Source organism: Cynocephalus volans, chromosome 16 (assembly GCF_027409185.1).
Source record: "Cynocephalus volans isolate mCynVol1 chromosome 16, mCynVol1.pri, whole genome shotgun sequence".
NCBI lineage: Eukaryota > Metazoa > Chordata > Mammalia > Dermoptera > Cynocephalidae > Cynocephalus > Cynocephalus volans.
In genome coordinates this window covers 1937821-1960973 of record NC_084475.1, presented here as the reverse complement: position 1 = coordinate 1960973, position 23153 = coordinate 1937821, and the positions used below count along the sequence as shown (strand labels likewise).

At 39.8% G+C, this 23153-nt stretch overlaps 1 non-coding gene and 2 pseudogenes across 1 annotated transcript; 2 read left to right on the top strand and 1 right to left on the bottom strand.

Moving 5' to 3' along the window:
- Positions 1-409: 409 nt before the first annotated feature.
- On the bottom strand, positions 410-7382 carry LOC134365076 (DNA repair protein RAD51 homolog 3-like; annotated as a pseudogene).
- A 6438-nt stretch (positions 7383-13820) lies between these two features.
- Positions 13821-13983, top strand: LOC134365351 (U1 spliceosomal RNA). Its single transcript, XR_010022055.1, has one exon. It is a non-coding gene; the product is annotated as a U1 spliceosomal RNA (small nuclear RNA).
- Positions 13984-18386: 4403 nt separating this feature from the next.
- On the top strand, positions 18387-18538 carry LOC134365360 (U1 spliceosomal RNA; annotated as a pseudogene).
- The last annotated feature ends 4615 nt before the right edge of the window (positions 18539-23153 follow it).

Sequence of the window (23153 nt, the reverse complement as noted above, 5' to 3'; positions counted from 1 at the left end):
GGATGGGGCCAAGTTTGGTCAAGGAGAATCTTTGTTGTTGGAAAAGTTTATCAAAATTAAAGATGCACATACCCTTTAAGATTAAAATTCCAATATGGAATTTATCCCATAAACAAATATTCACCAAGATATATGTATAAGGATAATCACCAAACCATTAATAATACTATCTAAAAGTTCACTGGTTAAACAAATTAAGGTTCCTACTTAAAATGAAGTAATAGGCAGCTGAGTGTTATAATACCAAAGTCAAGGGTTCAGATTCCTGTACTGGCCAGCTGACAAAAACAAACAAACAAACAACAAAAAAAAAAAACCCAGCTGAAAAAAGAATGAGGTCTATCCTTTTGTGTTGATACAGAAAGATATGCAAAACACTTTAAGCCAAAATGGAACGTACAGAACAATATCAGACTGTAATCCCACGAACAAACGTTAAAGATGAGGAGATAGATACTGCAATATGTACAAAATTTTTCTGCAAAGACACAAGAAATATTAATAGTGGTCAACTTTGGGGAGAGGACTAGGATGAAATAGCAAAAGGGCAGTCTTTATTTTTCATTTCACACCTTTCTATACAAGTCTGTTTGATAGGAGCTATTTAGGTGGAACCTCTTTCTATATTATTTCTATATTATTATTACTGGAGGTGGAACCTCTTTCCATATTATTTCTATATTATTATTATTGGAGGCGGAACCTCTTTCTATATTATTTCGATTTCTTACTCTGGGCATAAACTACACACACAAACACACGTGTGCATGCACGCATGTGTGCAAAATAAACTGTAGAGCAGGGAAAGAAGAGATGTTTTAATTGGCTTTGACTTTAATTTTATGTTATTGTATTACTTGGTTATTTTTCATGCTTATCTTTTTTTTTTTCTGGTGGCTGGCTGGTACTCTGGACCTTGGTGTTCTCAGCACTATGCTCTAACCAACTGGGCTAACTGGCCAGCCCTTTCATGCTTATCAAATACCTCCAAATATACTTGGTTAGTTACATTTCTGTAGTTTGTCCCATACCTTTGAGGGCGCTGAAAGGAAATCTGGAAGGAGATAAACTTGTGCCAGTAGCTCTGTGTAGTCATGACAACGAAAGTAATAAACATGGGAAAGAGTATTTTCAAGTGTGAAATCCTCTAAAGCTTTTTGGTGTTATGAAACAAACAATAAAACAATTTTAAAATAATTAGTTTTACCTATTTTGATATGCTGGTGATTGTAGGAAAACAATAATTTTAAATAACAAAATGCTATACTTTGTATAACAAAACTCTTCACTTTAATTGAAAGATGACAAAAGTGTAGCAAAATAAAATTATGATAAACTATCATTTCATAATTCCTGACATCTTATCACTTTTCCACTGTTCCTTACATAGTAGGCTATCTATAAATTGTACACATATACAACTAGAGTTTTAATGCCTGCCTTTTCATATTTCCAGTCATTGGCTTCTATTGCACAGAAGGAACATAATAAGTTTCTCTTTCTTGTTTTTTTCCATAGGACTACAAATTTAGAGTTCAAAGGAAAAATGTTCAAATGAAGCATTTGTCAAAAGACAAATTACAAGAAATTTAGTTTAAAGATTACAATTGTCTTTACTGAGACTCTAGTTTCAAGCAACACTTCATTCTGTAAAATAGAATTAAATGTTCCAATAAGCGGAGCAGAAGGGGTTGGCTTTACGAACAGAAAGGCTGAAGAAAGTAGAAACAAAGAACAGAATGTATTACTACTTTTTTATAAAGCAGGGACAGGGAAACAGAATAGAAAAATAACTGATTAGTTAACATCAGGCTGCTTCTTTTGCATAAGAATTAAAGCAGAAGGAGAGGCTATCCAAACAGCTTTAGTTGGTTAGAGCGCAGTATTGTTAACACCAAGATCAAGGGTTTGAATCCCCATACCTGTCAGCCTCAAAAGAAGAAGGAAGAAAAAAAAAAAAAAAGGCAAAGGGAATCTCATCATGCTGATGGACAATTTAAACTGGACTGTTTGGGATACTGGCTGTTTGGGGGTTTGGTGATGTGGAACTTTAGCGTGGATGACTCCGTTTTGATTTTTAGTCTGGTCCATTGAGGCCTAGTGTTCAGAAACTTAGTTTAAAACAATGGCCTCCTCTAACTTTTACTTAACACATTTTCCCCCTTTATATGCTATAGTATAATTTGATATTTACATAGAAACAATGATATAAAATCCTCCTTAGACTGGATTTTAAAAATATAACCACTTTGGTTTTGTACATATTTTGGACAGAAAAGAATTTATTGCATTTAAAGTTTTAACGTTAAAAAGCCAAGAAACTATATTTTATAATAAAAAAACATTGCCTATTGCAAATACACACAAACAAAAAAGTCAAATTCTCACCAAAAGAATACAGCATAATCACATACCAATCATTAAAAACTCTATATCCCAGTGCTATTTTACTGTAAGATTTTAAGACATTATTACATATACGCATTGTGACATGGGAAGCTTTAAGGAAGAAGGGAAGAAAAATTCTTTTTCCTACTACCCTCCTAGGTTCTCTGGCTGAGGTCCTGTAAATTGGACTGAGAAAACAAGGATTAATTAGAGAAATACATGTATAAGTTTATTAACTTGTGTATCATGAGTATAACACATGGGGAACCAGAGATTAGTAATTCAAAGGTTTGGTTAGAATTTGGGTTTATTTTACCAAAAGAATAAATTTTAAGAGAAATGACAAAGGAAAAGAACCCTGAGTCTTTAGGGGTAGCAAATTACGGGAAGGCAAATATATGGGAAACTAATGGAAGATAAAGGCTAGCTAGTAAAGTTCGTATAGATTCCTCTGATGCTGCTCCAGGCTGATAAGGGTCTAAATGACTAACTTTTGTCATTCCTGATAGAGAGGGGAGAGGAGACACTTTTGTACATTTATGTCCTACTTTTAGGAAAAAAGAGGGAGAGCAGATAGCTTTACTTTATCTGCTTCTTCTCAATTGCCTTCAGCTCAAAATAATCCTTAGGCCAAAGTGGAATATCGGGGTGGCATATTCTGCCAGTATATAGCATTCAGTCTACTGAATCCATTATATCCACATAATGATCACTCGTTAAATGGAACACTTAGTATCACGAAAAAAATAATAATCCAGCTTATTACACTCATTTAAAGGAAACAGTCATCTCATGAGAAGCATTGTGTTTTTTAAAACTTCTAGAGAAAAAAATAAAAACTGCACATTCGAAAACAAAATAAAATATACAAAGCAAAAGAAAATAGTCAAACCAGAAGCCATTTAATTTTATAAGTAATGGAAAGGACAAGAACTTGAATATAAATTACCTTTCTAAAAAGTTATTTTAAAATCAAACCTTTATTTCCACGTAACAAACACCAAAAAAACCTCTCAATCACAGTAGCAATGCAATCAACACAGTTATGAAGTCAATTTATATATACTTAAAGCCTCCAAAGGTCAATCAGCTTAAGTTCCAAACATGTCCAGATGCAGTTTCCAAACCAGTATGGAGGCCAATATACACTGGAATGCATTTAACAACAGTTGTTTATATTAAGGTGTCCAACAAGCTTACACTTGACAAGCTGAAATATAATAATCTGAAGTCCTATGCTGAAACACACACATAGGTTTTGCCCCAAAGCTCCTGCAGTAAGAAGTGAAAGGTGAAAAAAGGCCAGTCCAGGTGGTGAAATTTCTCATTCTGTAACAGACGTATGAGAGTTTAACACTAGTACGCTGTCAAGTCATTAAACTTTGCACTCCAAATCTCTTGCTGAGGTCTGAGATGGACACAAATGCAAATTATTTTTATTATATAGAAAAAAAGAGGATCATTTGCTAACTTACTCTCTCCCATGTGTGTTCCTGCTATAAGGTGAAGGTGCTGAATACAGACAATAGCAAGGTCTACCACTCTATCAACCATAAAACTTCCCTCTGTATCAATAAAAACTGCTTCACCTGCAACTCCTCCAAAACATTCTGGTATCTGCACATCTACTGACAACTGCATACTGTCAAGAAAAAAAAGTGAAATGACCAATCCATTATTAGGGTCATCTAATGCAGTGTTTTTCAAACTCCAGATAATGACCAGTTAAGTACCACTAGGGCCGAGCCAGTGGCGCACTTGGTAGAGTGCTGCGCTGGCAGCGCGGTGACGCTCCCGCCGCGGGTTCGGATCCTATATAGGACTGACGGGTGCACTCACTGGCTGAGTGCCGGTCACGAAAAAACGACAAAAAAAAAAAAAAAAAAAAGTACCACTAAAAGTAAATGCAAATACTCTCCAAGGCAACAAAGATGTCTAACTCTCTACGGCTCCAGATATATATGAATCAATTGATACCTGGATTAAGGGAAGGGAGTGCCTATAAAACCACTATGAAGGACTTTTTAATGGTTTTTAGGTCTCTGAGAATGGAATCCTTTCTTATTATACATAAATATACTTTCGAATATTTGACTTTCAAATATATTCTCAGGAGTGAATTAATAAAGTAGAAGACTGACTGTTTAACCTATGTTTAACAATGTGAAAACAAACATTTTTTAATATCAAAATAATTGTATCATTTTATCAAGATGCGATACTGAAGCACCACAAACGGTAAACTGATTTTTGTTTGATGCACACACACATAAAATTAAGAGCACACACATGCCTTTTTTTGGTCTCCTGACTATAAAACTAAGGCACAATACTCTATTACTTACATAAAATGTTAAGTCCACCCTTAAGAGCAAAACATTTTATTTTACCATATTTGTGTTCTTCCAACACCTGGTGCACCATAAATTTCTGTTGTTTTCATTAAGGGTACACCGCCCCCAAGAATATTATCCAATGCTGAACAGAAGGTAATTATGAAGCCCTGCGAGTGCTCCTGCTCAAGAAGTTCCAGCGCTGTACGCTTCTTGCCTGACTCAGATGTACCAGCATGTCTTGGTTTATTTGAGACATTCTCTTCTTATAATCTGCAAAGTTTCTAAGGCTTCCTCTTTAGATATCCCAACTTGTGAAAGCAAAATAAGGAAAATAAAACAAACCCTGATTTTTACAGATTTCACAGTCTAACATAATGGGTTGTCTTCGTTAATTTTACTTTTTAGATAACAAGAGTGATGCTGAGTAGAGAAATATAAAAATATGAAATTCCATTAACTATTTAATTTTTCAAGTTAAAAAAGGCATTTTTTGTGTGATTTTTTAGTCACATAAAGATTTACCTATTGCCTCAAAAACAGAATTCAACTAAAGTATTTCTGGATACCTACAAGAGTATCTCAGGAGGTAGAAATAAAAATGTACTAGCAGTCAGTCCTTTTACTATCCCTTTTGGTCTTATGAAGCCATATTTATCTTGCTTCCATAAGGTATACATATTATTTTTCAGATAAGAATGAGAATGGCTTAACTACCTAAAACAAGGTACAGCTTTAAGAAGTGCATGTGCATGTAGTATTCATAATAAAAACTTTTCATGGAAACACTGACATAAAAAATTCATGTATCACTCCAAACTACTTAATGAGAACAACTGTTCGATGCACAAATATTTTAAGTAATACACTTATACATCCTCAACCACACAATTTCACTCCTATCTGATGGCTGGAGAAGAGAAAATAGCAATTACAAAACAAACTGCTAAAGAAATAATGGTGATGGGCTGGTGGGTTAGTTCAGTTGATTAGGGCATGGTGCTGATAACACCAATGTCTAGGGGTCAATCCTTGTACTGGCCAGCTGCCAAAAAAAAAAAAAAAAGGAAAAAGAAAAGAAAAGAAAGGGAAAAAGAACACTTGCGTCAGAAACAGAAATTTTTCTTTAATTAAAAAATTTTTTTTTTAAAATTAAAAAAAAATGGGAGGACATCACTTAGTTTCATATATCAGTGCTTTATTTATTAAGGATATGAACTATAAAGCTGGTGCTAATAAAAGATAATGTTGGTGATAAGTATTTAAGAAATTGAAATCCTATTCAAGAGCTTGATGCTGGAGTCAGATTGCTTGGGTTTGTAAATTCTGACTGCACCACTTACTGTGTGACTTTGGGCAAGTTACTTTTTTGTGCCTCATACTCTTTTCCTCTATAAAATGGGAATAAGACAATACATATAAAAAGCTTCATAGAATACCAAGGCCACCCCAAAATGGTCAACAATCATTAGCCATTATTATTGAGTCCCTCACTTCTTCTTTGGAAAAACAACTTGTTGAAAGAAAAAGAGCCCATCAAACTTTGGAGAACAGTCTGCAGTATGACTTAAAACTGAACGTTGGGTCTACAATATTTATTCCTTTTTTTCCCCTGGTGGCTGGCCAGTATGCAGATCTGAACCCTTGACCTTGGTGTTACAAGGCCGTGCTCTGACCAGCTGAGTAAAGGGCCAGCCTGCAGAAGTTAAACTCCTGAGTGGCGAGTTGAAACCTCCTTATTTTCCATGGTTAAAGGCAATTATTGAAAATTCTGCCCTATTTTCTTCAGTGACTAGCACAGGTCTGGCCATATCACAGTGTGATGTGCACAGCGAGAGTGGCTACAGCCAGCTTCATTTTGGGGTATCTCAGGATGCAGTGCTTCCCACCGACCTATAATCTGCAGTACTCTGGAATATGTTTTGGGTTTTTCAGTGAATTACATACAGAAGCGCTGTCTTTTTTCTACCGCTATTTCCAGGTTCTGGGAATTCTACTCCCTTTCTCGCTCAGTGTCTCTAGTCTTACACGAGTCCTGCATTTCTGGAATTTAATCCCCACCCTTTGTATTTTGAAACAACAAAAATAAGACAGCCTGTTTGGTTTCCAATTGTAGCTCCACTATCTTCTAACACAGTTATCATAAAAAGTTACTTAGCCTCCCCAAGATCACAGATCAGTCCTCTCAACTACCTACAGGACACACATACTGCACCACGTCAGAAGGTTCTTTTGAATATAATTGAGATAATCCTCAAAGCATCCAGCAGGCACCGCCAGAGAGAAAGCAATCAAGAAACGTTACCACGACCACAGTTCTCCTAACCAGACAGCTTTTAAGTGGAGTCAAGGCGCTGTTTCACGTCGCAGACGCGATCGCGGGAGGCCCTGAGGTGGGAGAACGAAGACCACGAAGCGCCCGTGGCGGCCGGTGTGCCTCAGTTTATACTCGGTAGTCCTTACCTTTGCTGAGTTCGGAGGGTTTCACCTCTAGGAGTTCCTCATGAGTCTGGAAACCTGCAGACACCAGCTTCGCTCCCATCGCTGGAGACAGCGGGAAACTCACTAAATCCCGCTGCATTTCAAAGCGGGACGCCGACACAGGCACTAGTGCGAACCCAAAGCCGCAAAGCCTTGGCGCCCACACCTCGCACGCCGGCGCCCGGCCGTGCCGCGTGACGTCAGACGTAAAGCGGGAGGGGCGGGGCCTGCCGCCTTACTGCAGGAGGTTCTGGGCTTGACAGCTTTCCGAAGCATGCAAAATGTCACACTTCGGCAGCATTTCCGTTGTGATTCCTGCAAATCCCATTTAGGGTTTCCCCATCAAATGTACACCCTTGACAGTAAAAAGATGGATGGAGTCCACAGGATGGACAGGCAGGCCCAGTGTGGCCGACACACCACATTTCCTCACCTCCGCCCCGGCCTGTTGGCTGAAATCTCAGGCACAATAGGAACGATCTCCCCGAGTGGGAGCAGCGGTAGTAACAGGTGCACACTGGCCAGCACACTGGCCAGTGACCGGGGTTTTTTTGGCGTGAAAAGTCCAGGAAACAGTCATATAAGGATTGACCTGATGCCCATTACAGAGTTCCAGCTTCTTGGCTCTTCTTGCCAGCCGTCCCCGTTGCCTGCCCCCCGCCCCCACCCCACCCCGCCCGCGCCTTTCCCGCCCTCGCGAGGCATTGTGGGCCAGCCCCCGACCGGCGAGGGAACGCTCGCGCCGGTCCCCGCAGCCACCAACGGCTTTCCGCGAGTGAAGTATGGAGGTTACTGAGACCGGTACAGCTTCACGACCACCTGGTTTAAGAAGTAGCTGGAAAAATAAGCAAGCAATGTCCCCACAGTGGGCTGGGCCTGGGCTCCTCGGGGCCTGAGAGGGAAGCGTTGGGTTACGCCAGAGTTCTCGGTCTGGTAGAGTTGCGAAGGGGCGTTCACGCCGTGGAAGTGACCGTTTCTAAAATACAGAATTTGGGGGGAATTGGAAGGCAGTTTGGAAGGTGATTGATGCGGTCTTTCCTTGCCTACGTCAGTGTGATTTATTTAGGAGAGTAACTTATTCGCTACCTGTTGGCGGTGATTCTTAGCCTTGACTTTTCTTCCCAGGTTAAAGGAACTCTCTTAATGTACTGCGAATCAGCCCTTCAAATACCTAAGATCTAAGGAAGGAAGCAACATATGTTGAGCATTTTAGCAAATCGCACGTGTTGCAAATGCTCAGAGCCATGCTACAAGGAAGTTGGGGACATAGAAGCTCAGAGCACAGTATTCTTGAAGCCAAAATTCAAGACGAGGACCCTTTCACTACCCTGAGGTAACGCTAAATTGTGAGCCCCTCCTGGAGAGGGAGAGAATTCAAGAAGTATTTGTACCCCGTTTGATAGGTCAGGGAAAGTCTGGTACTACTGGTCAAAATGTGGTTTGCCACTCAGTACCATTGCTTAACTTCTAATTGGATCTGCATCTGGGCACTCAGTGGGCATTACACACGTATTGTCCTCAGGGAGAATTCATGCTTATGCTTATAAAATAACCAGATTCTTAGGTGAAGACACGGTGTTACCACATTCAGCGATAGCTCTGCAGTAGTTTGGTCAAACTCAATGGAATTGGTCAGGTTTAGAATTTTGTTTCATTGGCAGTGGAGAGTTAAGAAAGGAGTCGACTCTGCGTGTAGCTACACAATTTGTTATTAGTATCTTCTGACCCTACAATAGTTATTTTCATCATCATTCTTAAGATTGCTTTAATGCAGTTTGCTCTGCAGTCATGCTTTTAAATTGGGGTCCAGGTTTATGAAGCCAGGCACCAAGAACTAAACAAATCTATGGGACGAATACAGAAAGTACACCTTCCTCCACTGTCAGTTTTATCAACAACAACAACAAAACGTTTTTTAGGGAGGGAAGAGTTGAATGATTTAACTTGTGAGTCATTTGAAATGTTTTATATTAAACAAGCATTAATATATTGTGAATAAAGTGCAAAAATAAAAATAAATTTTAAGATAAACGTAAGACGTCAGAGATGGATCAGACTTATACTGGTCATATCAGAAGTTTCCCGAAGTCCCCTGGGAATATGTTTTTGTTTTCCTTTGCAATGTGGGGTTACTCCATGAAAAAGTTTGAGAGTCACTGCTATGGACGAATAAGTACGGGTCTCGGAGTCATACAAATTTGGGTTTGTTTCACATCTCTGGAAGTTACCAGCTGTGTGAGCTTTGGCAAGTTATTCGGTTTCCTCACCTACAGGTAGAATATTTCATGGAGTTGTCAGAAAGGTTAAATTAACATATATGAAGTACTTAGCATAGATAATGTGCATAATAAATTTTAGTCTCTTTCTCCATTTTTAAATATTCTAATGTGCGTATTCAGTTGAATAAATCCTTGTTGAATACCTAGCTCAGCAGAGTGCTAATATTGTGAGGCAGTTTTTAAAAAATGCCTACGTTGTAAAGTGCCAAAGTAGAGTGCTTTCACATTTTTCATTTTTTTTTAGATTTGATCCTTACAGTAATTCTGTGAACTGTTACTGGGGTTCCCATGTACGATTAGCCACCAAGGTCAAGAGTTCAGATCCCTGCACAGGCCAGCTGCCCACCCCAAAATTAGTACACGCAAGGTTGGATCACTGAAGCAAGATTAAATATTTTAAAGTGGTAGTTATGTGCCACATGACAGAGGAAGCAAACAAGACAGATTCTCTGCCCTCATGTAGCCTAAAATGTGTGAGGATCATTATTGAGTATTTCTGATAGGTTGCATTTCTGAGTTGCCTTGCTCCCTAGATATAATAGTAGGAAGGAACTGTGGCTGTCAGTATCCACAGTTAATCTGTCAAAGTATCCCAATAATGAGACATTTTCTTCTCTCCATTTCTGGAAGTAGAATTCCTGGGTCAAAGCGTATGCACATTTACGTTTTGAATCGTATTGCTAACCCCATCTGCACCCCTCCCTTCCCTGCCCCCACCCCCACCATGGTTCCACCACTTATACTCCTACTAACATCATATGAGGGCTGGTTTTCCCACCTCTACCCAGCACTGGCCCTTGGCAGTCTTTAAATAGTTGCTATCTTTCATTACTAAACGAGCTTAAAAATCTTTTTTCATATGATTTTATCTTTATATGAATTTATTTCATATGATTTTATTCATGTATTCTATCATCGTGATTATCTCATTTATATCCTTTGCCCACTTTCACTCTTATTTTTAATAGTGGTAAAACACACAAAATATAAAATTGACCATCTTAAATGTTTTTAACTTTACAGTTAGTAGTGTTAATTGTGTTCACATTGTGCAACTGATCTCCCGAAGTTTTTCATCTTGCAGAATTGAAACTCTGTGCCCATTAAACAAGTCCCACAATTCCTCTCTCCCCACCCATCCACCCAATCCCTGGCAACCACCATTCTACTTTGTTTCTATGAGTTTGACGGCTCTTGATACCTCATATAAGTGTACTAATACAGTATTTATCTTTTTGTGACTGGCTTAGTTCCCTTAGCATAATGTCCTCAAGGTTCATCCATGTAGTATGTGTCAGAATTTCCTTTCTTTTTAAGGCTGAGCAAAATTCCATTGTATGTATATTCCACATTTGTTTATACATTCATCTGTGGGTGGACATTTGGGTTGTTTCCGCCTCTTGGCTATTGGGAATAATTCTGCTATGAACATGGGTGTATAAGGGTACTTTGAAAAGTTCATGGAACAATATTGTTATAATATGAATCTTTCCACGAACTTTTTGAAGTACCGCCATATATCCTTTGGCTACTTTTTAATTGGGCTACTTTTATTTAAAGTATTTATTTGTTGTAGGTCTATTTTTAAAAAATTAGTATGAGGAACAAGAGCTAACATTTATTGCCCTGACTACGAGCCAGGTGTTCTGCTCAGCTGTCTGATAGCAGAACCCATGCTCTCAACTGTTATGCTGCCTATTCTCGCTCATGTGCATATTCCATCACACAGGCTATTTACCTAATCTGTGTATTGCAAATACCTTCCCACTTTGTCATGTGTGTTTAAATTTTGTTTTATGAGGTTTTCTACTTTATAGAGATTTTCTGTATGTAAATCTAGTCAAATTTTGTATTTAATTCTGACTTTGGCAACATGCTTAGAAAGTGATTCAAAATTATAAACAAATTTTTTGTTTGTATTTTTTCTGCATATGGTTTAGATTTACATTTGAATATTTTAATCTGTCTTTTAAAAATATAGGGTAGGAGGAAGCATTTTTTCCTTCTTTCTAGTGTGAGCTTATTTTCTCAGCAGTCTTCATGTAGTAATCAATCCTTTCCCCCATCTATATGAAATGCTACCTTTATCATATACTTTTCTGTATTTAGGTCCTATAGTCCTAGTATAACACCTCGAGTTGTTATGTCTATTCTTTTAATATCCTGCTAGATTCAGTTTACAAGTTTTATGCATTTAGTAAGAGTTTTGCATGGTTGTTCCTAAGTGAGATCTGTAGCAATCTTTCTATACTTAACTAAGTTTTTCCACTTTTTTTGTGCTAACTCATGTTAGCATTTAACAAATGATAACCACAAAATCTGCTCTTACAAGGTCAGCTAAATTATAATGCTTTGTCAGTAGTCATGTCCACCTGTCCTGGAAAATGCTATCATACGGCCATTTTTTACTTAGAAGCAGACATAATGGTACCAGAAAGCCATAAAATAAACTAAAATGCCTCTCATAACCCTTATCGTAAATCCCTGCATATAGGATGTAACCTATTAATAATCCCAAGTCTGTATGTCATGTATAACCAATAGAAAACCCGATGAAGTAATTAGGTGGGGCTGTCCTCTCTTCTTTGATCCTTTCCCCTTCTTGTGATTATAAAATGCTAAGCTCTGCCGTCTGCCTTCTGAACGCATTTCTCAGGGTGACCTATGTGTCTCTCTGGATGCAGTCATCATATTGGCTCAATAAATCCATGCTGTATTTTGGCCTCAGCTTCTTTTTTAGGTGTACACAAATACATATATTTCCAATCAAAGAAATGTGGCTGTCTTCAAAGGTCATTAGAGGATCAGGGCTTCTGCGAGGGTAGTCACTTTTTTCTTAACCTTCTTGAGTTAAAATAGTGGAGGACAGTCACTTTTATGTCCCAAGGCAGACTCTCTTGAGCAGATATTTTGATAGCTAGGGCAATAACAATGACATCCTTGTGAAATACTGAAACTGGGCCTTGTGAAGATTATGGGCCCTTAAGGACTCTGTATTATTAGTTTAAGAAGGCACTGCTAGTCATAAATCTTCTGAAACTGGGGTTTGGTGATAATAACAGTATAGTTCACATACTTTACTTTTCCCCTTACTTGAGTGGTCCCCAACCAGATTTCAAGTTGTTTTAACTTTTATTTCACAAAACAAAATGTAGTTATTTTATTTGTAGATTATATGTATACACAAATGTATGTGTGGACATATTTATATATGTTACATAATTCTTTCAGGAAAACGATACAAAAATCAAACTGGCAGACTGTCAAAAGCTCAGACTTGAGGGGTAGTTTCTGCTTACATCACACAATCCCTTCTCTTGCCCCAGTATTTTTTCTCCCCGTTTTAGATACCTCTGTGTTCTTGGTTGTTGCTTGTTAATCTTCCGTAAGATTTTTTAAACAGCGTTATCTCTTCTCGGTTTTTTTTTTTTTTTTTTGTCTTTTTGGGACCGGCCGCACGGCGCTCAGCCAGCGAGGCACCGGCCGTCGCTTCTACAGGACCCGAACCCGCGGCGGGAGCACTGCTGCGCTCCCAGCGCCTCACTCTCCCCGTGCGCCGCGGGGTCGGCCCCACAGGTTAGTTTCAAAGAACGTTGTCTTCTTTGTGGCTTTTTCCTGCGTTTTTAAAGTTAGCGGTTTAGCATTTTTGTCTTTTTCCCCCGTCTTTATGTTTATTTCTCTGGCTCTTCTGTGTCATTCTTCAATTTATTTTTTATTTTGGGCAGACTGTGCAGAGGTCCAAACCCTTCCCCTTGGTATTATAACGCCACCCTCTAACCAGCCAGTCATGTTTTGTGTCTTTATAAGGACCCCGTGATTACATTAGGCCCACTGGGATAACTGGGTTAATCTGTTCATCTCAAATTCTTAATCAAGGGCTGGCCAGTTTGCTCACTTGGTCAGAGCATGGTGGTGTCCACTCGGCTCGAGGGTTCGGATCCCCATACCGGCCAGCTGCCACAACAAACAAAAATCACATTTGCAAAAAACGTAGGGTAACAGATTTACAGGTACCAGGGATCAGGATGTCGATATTTGCGGTGGGCTATTTTTCCTACCGCAGATACAGAAGCCTCAGTTTCGTCCGTAGCTTTTGACGTCACCAAGAGGGGCTTGGAGTATGTAGATGAGTGCAGCGTCTTCCGGTCTTGTTCACACTGTACGTATATTTCTTAGGATTTTGCAAATATTCTATTTCCCAGAATGTTATTTTCTGGCTGTTACAATTTAGAAAAGTTCTTATGTTGTAAGCGATGGCTAGAGCTGATGTGAAGGGAGTGACCCTACGTGTAGAGGATTTAGAATCTGAGGGTGAGATGCCAGGCAATGTTAGCTGCTCATACTTTTCTGGGCGTGGAGAAACCATGATCGCGAAGGCGGTTTTCCAAGGGTGAGGTTCATCCATTGCACTCCGGGTATGCTGACCCCTGCGACTTCCCCAAGTGCGGGAAACTCGACTGCATGGTTTGTGACAGTTGGGGACTGCGTTCGCGCTTCTTTAAGTGTCCAACTATAGTAAAGGATACTAGAAGGTCAGTGCTTACTTTGTTTTTCCTTTGTGGTTCGGGGGGCTGGGAAGGTACTGATTAGGTTTTTTGAGTACGTTTCTGAGTCTTTCTTTAGTTTCTACCGAAATGATAAGATGACGAAGTGAGGTTTGTCTCTTAGGCTGTTTGTTCTTTTCTTTTCCAAAGTAATTTTGCTTTTTTGACACTTGAGATCTGATAGTTTTACTTTTTATTAAAGTAACATGCATGTGATTTAGAAAGCGTCATACAGGTGTAGAAGAGCTTAGCATGAAATGTAATTTTTTTGTGTCGGTATTTAGCTGACATTCCTTACCCGGAATACCTTCTCTTCTCCAATCCTTCTATTATGTAGGGAGCAATTTTTAGTTCCTCACTTGGTTCCCTTAGTCATGTACTTTTATTACTTGGTAACTCCTCACTTGGAAAGGTCAGGATATTAGCAAGGCTTTATCTGCACCCATAAAAAAATTAGTTAATGATATTGTAGATTATGTAGAGTGACAGAAGGGCAGGAAGAAACGTAAATGGTAGGAAGATGTGATTTATTTACCGCTTATAAATAGTATTGGTTTTTTAGGGCCGGCTGTGGCTCACTTGGGAGAGCGTGGTGCTGACAACACCAAGTCAAGGGTTAATATCTCCGTACCAGTCATCTTAAAACTAACCAACTAACTAACTAACTAACTAAATAAATAAATAAAAAATAGTATTGTTTTTAAATTTCATTTTCCAAGTGTTCTTGCTAGTATGAAGAAATACAGTTCCTTTTCATGTTTAGATCTTGTTTCCTGCAACTTTGCTACGTTTAGTTATGAATTTTAGTTATGAACTCTTTAGGAGTTTTTATTTTTTATGATAAATGCTTTAGAATTTTCTGTATAAACTGGCATATTACAATGTTTTAATTTAGGATCTTTAAGATGGAGAGCACCTCTTCTATGACAACCCCTTTGATAATTAGTAGAAAGACAAGATAAAAATAAGGATTTTATTACTTACAGGCCCTTGGGGTGTACAGCATGCCTCTGAAGGGCCAGGAGAACTGGGGGGACGGAGGAAGGAAGGGGTAACCCCTGGGCCAAAAATGCCTTTATCGGAATCCAAGACACTACCCAAGCAGGTTTCCTATGGGGAGTTCTTTTAGGTTTTTTTTTTTTTTGGTGGCTGGCTGGTTTGGGAATCCAAACCCTTATTCTTGGTGTTACAACACTGCATTCTAATCAGCTGAGCTAACTGGCCAGCCCCTGGGGGAAGTTCTAATTGGTGGGTTTTATTAAAGTAAGCAGTCATGACCATCAGGAGGTCACACTGTGACTGAGAGATGGTCACTGGGCCATTTCTGTGAAGTCCATGTGGGGTGTGTGTGGGTCAGTGGGGCCAGTCAAGTAGGTTATATCTACCTGTCCCATAGGGAAGTGGTCACCAAGAGGCCGTTGCATAAGACAGATGTCTGAATTGACCACATTGAAGAACTGGGAAGAGGTGTAGAACTAGAAACTGTCAAGGGTGACTACCTGCTACCTCTGGTATGAGGAAGTTAAGCATGTTCAAAATAAATGCCGAAGAACATAAAATTATAAGTTCACCGCCTACGTGTAAATAAAGATGTTTTACTTCTTTTCAAACTATGGCTTTTATTTCTTTTCCTTGCCTTTATTGCACTTGCTAGAACATCCAGTACAATGTTGAATAAAAGTGGTTAAAATAAACATGCTTGCTTTGTTCTTAATCTGGAGGAAAGGTATTCACTCTTTTACTATATTAGCTGTAGGGTTTTCATAGATGCTGTTTATCAAGCTAGTCTTACTTTGCTAAGATGATCATAACTGGGTGTTGAATTTTAACTACTTTTTCTGCATCTGTTTCTTCTTAGTCTGTTGATATGTTGAATTAGACGGGTTAGTTTTCTGGTGTTAAATCAGTGCATTCCTGGGATAAATACTGGATCAAGATGTATTACCTTTTTGTATATTTCTGGATGTGTGTGTGTGTGTGTGTGTGTGTGTGTGTGTGTGTGTGTGTGTGTGTGTGTGTGTGTTGCTGGCTGGCACAGGGATCGAATCCTGGTGGTATGTATGTTTGACTTTTTAAGAAACTGCCAAACTGTTCCAAAGTGGCTTTACTATTTTACATTCACACCAGTAATACAGGAGGTTCTCAGTTTCCCCACATCCTTGCTAGCATTTGTTATTGCCACCATTTCTGAATTGTAGCCATTCTTGTGGATGTATAATGATACATTGTGGTTTTAATTTGCATTTTTCTAAGTAGTTGATACTAGCATTTTTTCATGATGTCAGTAACAGTGTATTAAACCAAGTATGGTGCACTGCTAAGTGCATGGCTCTCTGCAGGTCATATGCCCATGAAGCCAGCCCTGACCTCCATTCCCTCAACCACATTTACACATTTCCATAGAGCTCTCTTTCCCTTTCTCTTGGTTAATCTCTGATAGCTTTGTTTTATCTCTTCTTCCAAACTATCTTTAGTACTATGTGCAGATTAATTTTTCTAGAAAGAACCTATAATTCCTTTGCATAAATACCTTCAAAAGAGTCTGTTGCTTCCCAACCAAAACCTAAACTTGGTAGTCTGGCTACCTTCACTTATCACACCCTAATGGGTCCTTCACTATCACACAAGTATGTTTATTTCTGAGCCAATTGTCTATGAACAGATACCCCTTCCTCCCAGCTTCAAGACCAGCATGTGCTCTCGACATTGACACATTCTTCGTGGCCTACAGTGCCCATCTGCATGAGCAAATACTACCCTCCTTTTATTTTATTCCTTAACATTTATTTTAATTCCACATAACTAGGCTTCTTGATAAATAAATAGCACACGTAAATATCCACTTAACCTTCCACCCAAATGCCAGTTATCCTTTCATTTTTTCCAGACCTTTTGCTCTCCTTTCATAAGCAGTATTATCCTGTCTTCCCACCCCTTAAGACTTGTCTCAAATGTCTTCCCTTCTCCTTTCATAAACAGTATTATACTGTGTCTTCCCACTCCTCAAGATTTGTCTCAAATGTCATTAGAGGCTGATCTAATTCCTTCTGAAGAAGTAATCTCTTGTTTCTTTAGAGCAGCCAGGATCGGGAACGAGGCATTATGTGAGAAGCTGTGCCATCCTTGGGCAGGGGCCTCCTGCTTCAAAGAACGATCACAGGCTAGTGGAGTGACTAGGAGTAGTGATTTGAGAAGAGGGGCAAGGAGGAAAAGTCAGGGGAATTTTTGCAGAGGATTTTTCACTTGAATTTACCTTATCTTTTTTATAGCCTCTGGGTTCTTTGGAAGGAGAGACTGAATCTTACACATCCTTTATAGCTCCAACAACAGGAATGTAGCAAACAATTGTTGAGTGAGTGAGTGAATGAATGAATGAATGAATGCAGTGGACCAGTCTGAGCCTTTTGAGGATTCATTCATCAAGTGGGATCAGGCCGGAGTCCACAAATACCATGTGACATTGAAAGTTAACCTTTCTAACCAGCCAGCCAGGAAAAAAAAAAAAAACAAAGAAAAGCCTTTCTGTGCCTTTTCCCACATCTGTAAAGATGGAAACAATAGTAACTACCTCTTTACTCCCACTGTTTCACTTGACTGTCCTAAAAAACAAAACAAAGAGAAACAAAACCAATAGTAACTACCTCATAGACTGGTTAAGAAGATTAAATTAGTTTTTGTATGTAAAAGACTCTCAGCACAATGCCTGCCATATAGTAAGCACTATATAAGTGTTAGCTACCACTACCATCATTGTTGGTGTTTTTGTTGTTATTATTGTTACATGTGACTCACACTTGAAAGCTATGCATCACACTTTTTTTTTTTTTGGCAACTGGCCAATGCTGGGATCTGAACGCATGACTTTGCTGTTAGGAGGCTGTGCTCTAACCAACTGAGCTAACTGGCTAGCCTCTCATGCATCATATTTCTATGCTTATGAAATGTCTATAGCATTCTATCAGTCTGCAAAACAAAAAGAAACAGCAAGAGTTATCACAAGAATAGGCTCCTCACAGGCTGTGTTCTTATTCCCAAGGAGAAAAGAAGGCTTGGCTGCCCACTGGCTTCCAGACAGTGGGCAGTACGAGATGTCATCCATAGAGGTGGATGACATGTAGATGAAGAAATCCAGTGCAAATAGGGAAAGAAAGTCTGCTTCTCCTACCCTTGTGTGTCTCAGGGAGTAGTTTGGGGAACTTTGAAACACCGCCAGTCTTTGTAAGAGTTTCAGAGTGTTTGGGTTAGTTTTATGCTACAATATGGAGCTTTTCGGTTAACATTTACATTAGGATTATACCTAAATAGTGCTATGCATACCGGACTGTGAAGGCTGCGGGGAAGGCCATGGGCTAAAGCAACTCATACTTACCCAGCAGGGGAGATACCATGATAATGAAGGAGGTTTGCCCGGGGTGAGGCTCACTCTTTGTGTTCTGAATGTGCTGACCCTGCAATCAGGAAAACTTGACTGCATAATTGTGGTTTTGGGGGACAGTGTTCATGCTCTCCCCTGTCATTTTTGTTTTCTAAAGGAGAGCTCAACTGTTCTTTTGGTGGCTTTGAGATGTTAGAAGTCTATACTGGGCTTTCATTTGTATTTGAAAATACTTGTCTTTATTGTTGAAGCAGTAGGATTTTCATTTTAGGGTTGTTTTATAGTATAGTATAGTATAGTATAGTATAGTATAGTATAGTATAGTATAGTATAGTATAGTATAGTATAGTATAGTTAGTATAGTATAGTATAGTATAGTATAGTATAGTATAGTATAGTATAGTATAGTGTATAGTATAGTATAGTATAGTGTATAGTATAGTATAGTATAGTATAGTATAGTATAGTATAGTATAGTATAGTATAGTATAGTTAGTATAGTATAGTATAGTATAGTATAGTATAGTATAGTATAGTATAGTGTATAGTATAGTATAGTATAGTATAGTGTATAGTATAGTATAGTATAGTATAGTATAGTATAGTATAGTATAGTGTATAGTATAGTATAGTATAGTATAGTATAGTATAGTATAGTGTATAGTATAGTATAGTATAGTATAGTATAGTATAGTATAGTATAGTATAGTATAGTATAGTATAGTCCTTAACAGGACACCCTGATCCCTAAGCTGATTTTCCATGCAAAAGCTAGATCCTGGTTCTCTGGAATCTCTGCTTCCTGTGGTTTTCTCAAGCGTGGGAAATTGTACCAACTGATTTCTGGGAATGGAGTGCTATCTGTATATGCTGTTTCTCCTGATTTTATCTGTCCTGAGAAAGGAGGTTTAAGGTTTCTCTGAGTAGTTTGTTGTTTTCTAGGTTAATTTGAAGTCTGGATTCTGGAGGGCGTTGAAATAACTTACTTTTAAGATGGTGCTGTCTTTGTTTTAAAAATCAAATGTGCTACCATTTTAAAGGGGTTATGTTGCTGGGAGAAGTCAGTCCAGGAACAGGTATTTTGGGAAGTGGGTATAAATAGGGATGGGAGGGATATAGTAGGCAAGGTAGGGTGGTTACGGTGGAGTTTACATATTAAAATTAGAGATCATGCACATGTGGCCTTGAAGAAATCACAAAATTGCTTCCCAGTTTGAGTCTTGTTCGCTGACCCTTCCAAATGAGTCTGTGGTATAGAAGCTTGTATTTATGCTCTCTTTTGGTTCCAATTTGTTGAAAGTTTAGTCCAGAAGATGCTCTGCTATTCCCACCCCCAACAGTGCTTCGTTGCCAGTAACTCTGGAATTTGTTTGGAGTCTTCTCTTGGCTGTTTATATTGCAGATGTGGCAGGCAGGCCATTTAGTTAACCAGCAGCCCAGGATTAGGAGCATGCTGTTTTGAGTATTGTTCTTAGATCTCTAAGGAGATCTAAGGAGAGACAAAAAAGTGGGAGATGAAGATTTAGAAATGAGCTATGGAGAGAGCCTAGTTGAATAGTTGAATTAACTTCATAGTTGGTGCTGTAGATTGGATGCTCCCCAAAACTCAAGGAGACTTAATCCCCACTGTAATTGTTGAGAGTGGGATATCTTATTATGGTAATTGAAAGCAGGAGGGAGGGCTTGAAGAGGTGATTAGATTGTAGGACCAATATGAGTGGATGTGGTCAATGAATAAATGAGGGTATTCGTAAGCCCATTATTAAATGGTGGTCAGGGGTGTGGTTCTGAGGGCTTGAAAAGGAGAGCGCCTGAGGAGCTATCTCTCTCTGCCATTTCTGCCATGTGAGACCCCCGGGTCACTGTCGCCTCACTAAGGAAGACCCTCACCAGATGTTTTCCCTGGACCTTTTGGACTTCCCAGCCTCTGAAAATGTAAGCAATCAATTTCATTTTCTTACAAATTACCCAGTTCCATGTATTTTGCTATCAGCAACAGAAATGGACTAATATAGTTGGCATCAGGAAGGTGGATAAATTTTTTGAGGGAAGAGCTTCCATGTTGAGAAAAGCAACAGTTCAAGGTCTGGACTTTGAAGAATTTCTCCAGTTAGAAGACCAGAGGAGAAAGGACACCCTTGAAAGAAACCGGGGAAAGAGCAGAGATGAGCAGTGTAGGGGCCGGCCCATGGCTCACTTGGGAGAGTGTGGTGCTAATAACACCAAGGCCACGGGTTCGGATCCCTATATAGGGATGGCTGATTAGCTTACTTGGGAGAGCGTGGTGCTGACAACACCAAGTCAAGGGTTAAGATCACTTTACTGGTCATGTTTAAAAAAAAAAACAAGTTGCCTGAGAGACCTCAATAAAATCAGAGTGGAGCTGAGACAATTTCTGAACTTTGAAAAAGAGAATTGCGATTAAAAAAAAATAAGAGTAGGAGAGAAGACATTTCACAAAGGAGGGACAGCCTGAGGATGGATTCTTTGAAGAAAAGGAGCTGGCCTGGGTGTGGACCTTAACCAAATTGTGTTGCCTATTTCAAACTCTACCCCACTTTTAGATTTATTGCAGCTTTCTCAAAATTAGTATCTGTGACTTCCTAAGCATTTTCAACTCTTTGGGTGGAAAATAGGGAAAGGAGGTACAAAGCTGACAGTGCTTCAAATGACCCTGAAAATAGGCTTCAATAAAGGTTTAAAGGCGCAGAGCATGAGAAGGATGGGAAGGTGGACATAAGGAGGAAAAGGAAAGAGGGCTTATAACAGGTAAATAGATAACTCCAAGGCCACCGAGGAGAAACTTACCTTCTTCCAGGGTATTAGTCATGTGTTGGCAAACTTCACAGCACTCTGCTGTTGTGTTTATGTTGGGGATGTTTTTGTTCTTAGATCTGTATAGAGAAATGAGACTTTGCATACTTATATGAATGACTAACCTTTATTGAATGCTTTCTGTTAAGTGCCATCAAAAATGCTTATTCAAACTATCTGTGAGGTCAGTGTACTTTTTTCACATGTTATATCTGCAAAATTAGGATTAATTTTACAGTCTATGTTTTACTATTAATTGACAGGAGTTTTTTTATTTAATGGAACATGAAATAATGGTGTATCTTACAATGGGTGTCAGATTAGATGAAATATAAGTATTATGTTAAAGTTGATTATTCTAGATAATATGTAGACAGAAGGGAGGAGGACAGGAGCAGGGCAGAGAAGGAGGCAAAAGATGGGAGAGTTGGCTCCTGAACCGGATTACCCAGCACTGCAACTTAGTAGCAGTGTGACTTGGGGGAAGTCGCTTGACCTCTCTGGGCCTCTGAGTTTTCTCATCTATACATTTGATCTTAGCTAAAAGACTGAGAAGCGATTTTTTCTCATCTATAGATGATGATAATATCCGACTTCATTGAATTTAAGATGGTATATGTAAGACACAGCATAATTTTACATACCATTAAGAAAATACATTGCCAATTGAACAAGTGACAGTTATAAGATGAATCCTGGTTTCAGGCGTTAGAAAGTTAAAGAAAAAAATCAAGCCTATGAATTCATGAAATGTGATGATTCCTCATCTCTCAGGGTTGTTGGGAACGGCATAGCAGAGACTCAAATGTTTGCTGAGTTTAACGGGGCTGCGGTATAGGGGGTGTTTGTCTACCTTCAGGCTTGGCACAGAGCAGGAAAGTGCAGGTTAGAGAGGTAAAGCTACTCCCACAGCCACACAGCCATGAAGGGGTTGGAACGCAGAGACACAGCGGAAAACCTGGCTCTAGGTTCCAGGAACAGCCAAGTTCCAACCCCCCTTGGAGGGCTGAAGAGGCTGAGCATGGGTGGGCTGGGGTGAAGCCGGGAAGGACCAGGCGGGTGGGCACGGGGATGGCCGCATGTGCACCAGGGAAAGGAAAGGTTGGTTCAAGAGATCCTCTCTCTGCAGACCCAAAAGGCGAGCTGGGGCAAGTGCCCCACGTCCCTCCCACGACCCTCGACCCAACCTCACCTGGGAGCACCAGACAGCCCCACAGCAGGATCAGAGGCCGCATCTTGGACGCCACAGGAGCAGACACCTGGAACTGGAGCTCCTCTCCGGGCCACGCGGTGCTTTAACTTCCTCCTGAAGCGCAAGATGTGGACGAGGAAGGAGAGGAGGGGCCGTGCGGGTCACCCCTCCGCACGCCCGGCCGGGGAGGCGCCTCTGCTCCGCTCTTGACTTAGAGCCCCGCGTGCCAGCCCTGGGCGTCCCTGCCCAGCCTGCAAACCCACGCGAGCGCTTCTGCCAACCTCGTGCCGCTTCCAGGGGGCCTGAACCTTGGTCTATGCGCCCGGAGGCGTTTGTGAGTAGAATTCAGGGAATCCATGTCTTTTGATGGGAAAAAAAAAGACATATGGACTTTCGTGAGCATCTAACTGATCCTTGGCTTTTCCTTCTGCTGGGTGCAGTGTCAGCAGTGCCTGGAACTGTGTTAACAATAAAAATCACAGACACCAGCACGTCGCGTCGTTGCCCCCATCTCGAAAATCGTGCAGACCCCTCACCGCTTGGAAAACAGCAGTTACCAGACCTGCCCCTCGGTGGATTAGTGAAAGCGCTAATAAACACGCTTACTGCTGTATCACACGATTACAAATATTTCGATAACCATTCACTACTGTTAGCTTTCTTTAAGCGTAAGTATTTTATTTTATGTATGTAGGGGGTCCGCGGCTTCACCGACCGCTAAGCGGTGGGTGGGAACGAGCCCCTTTG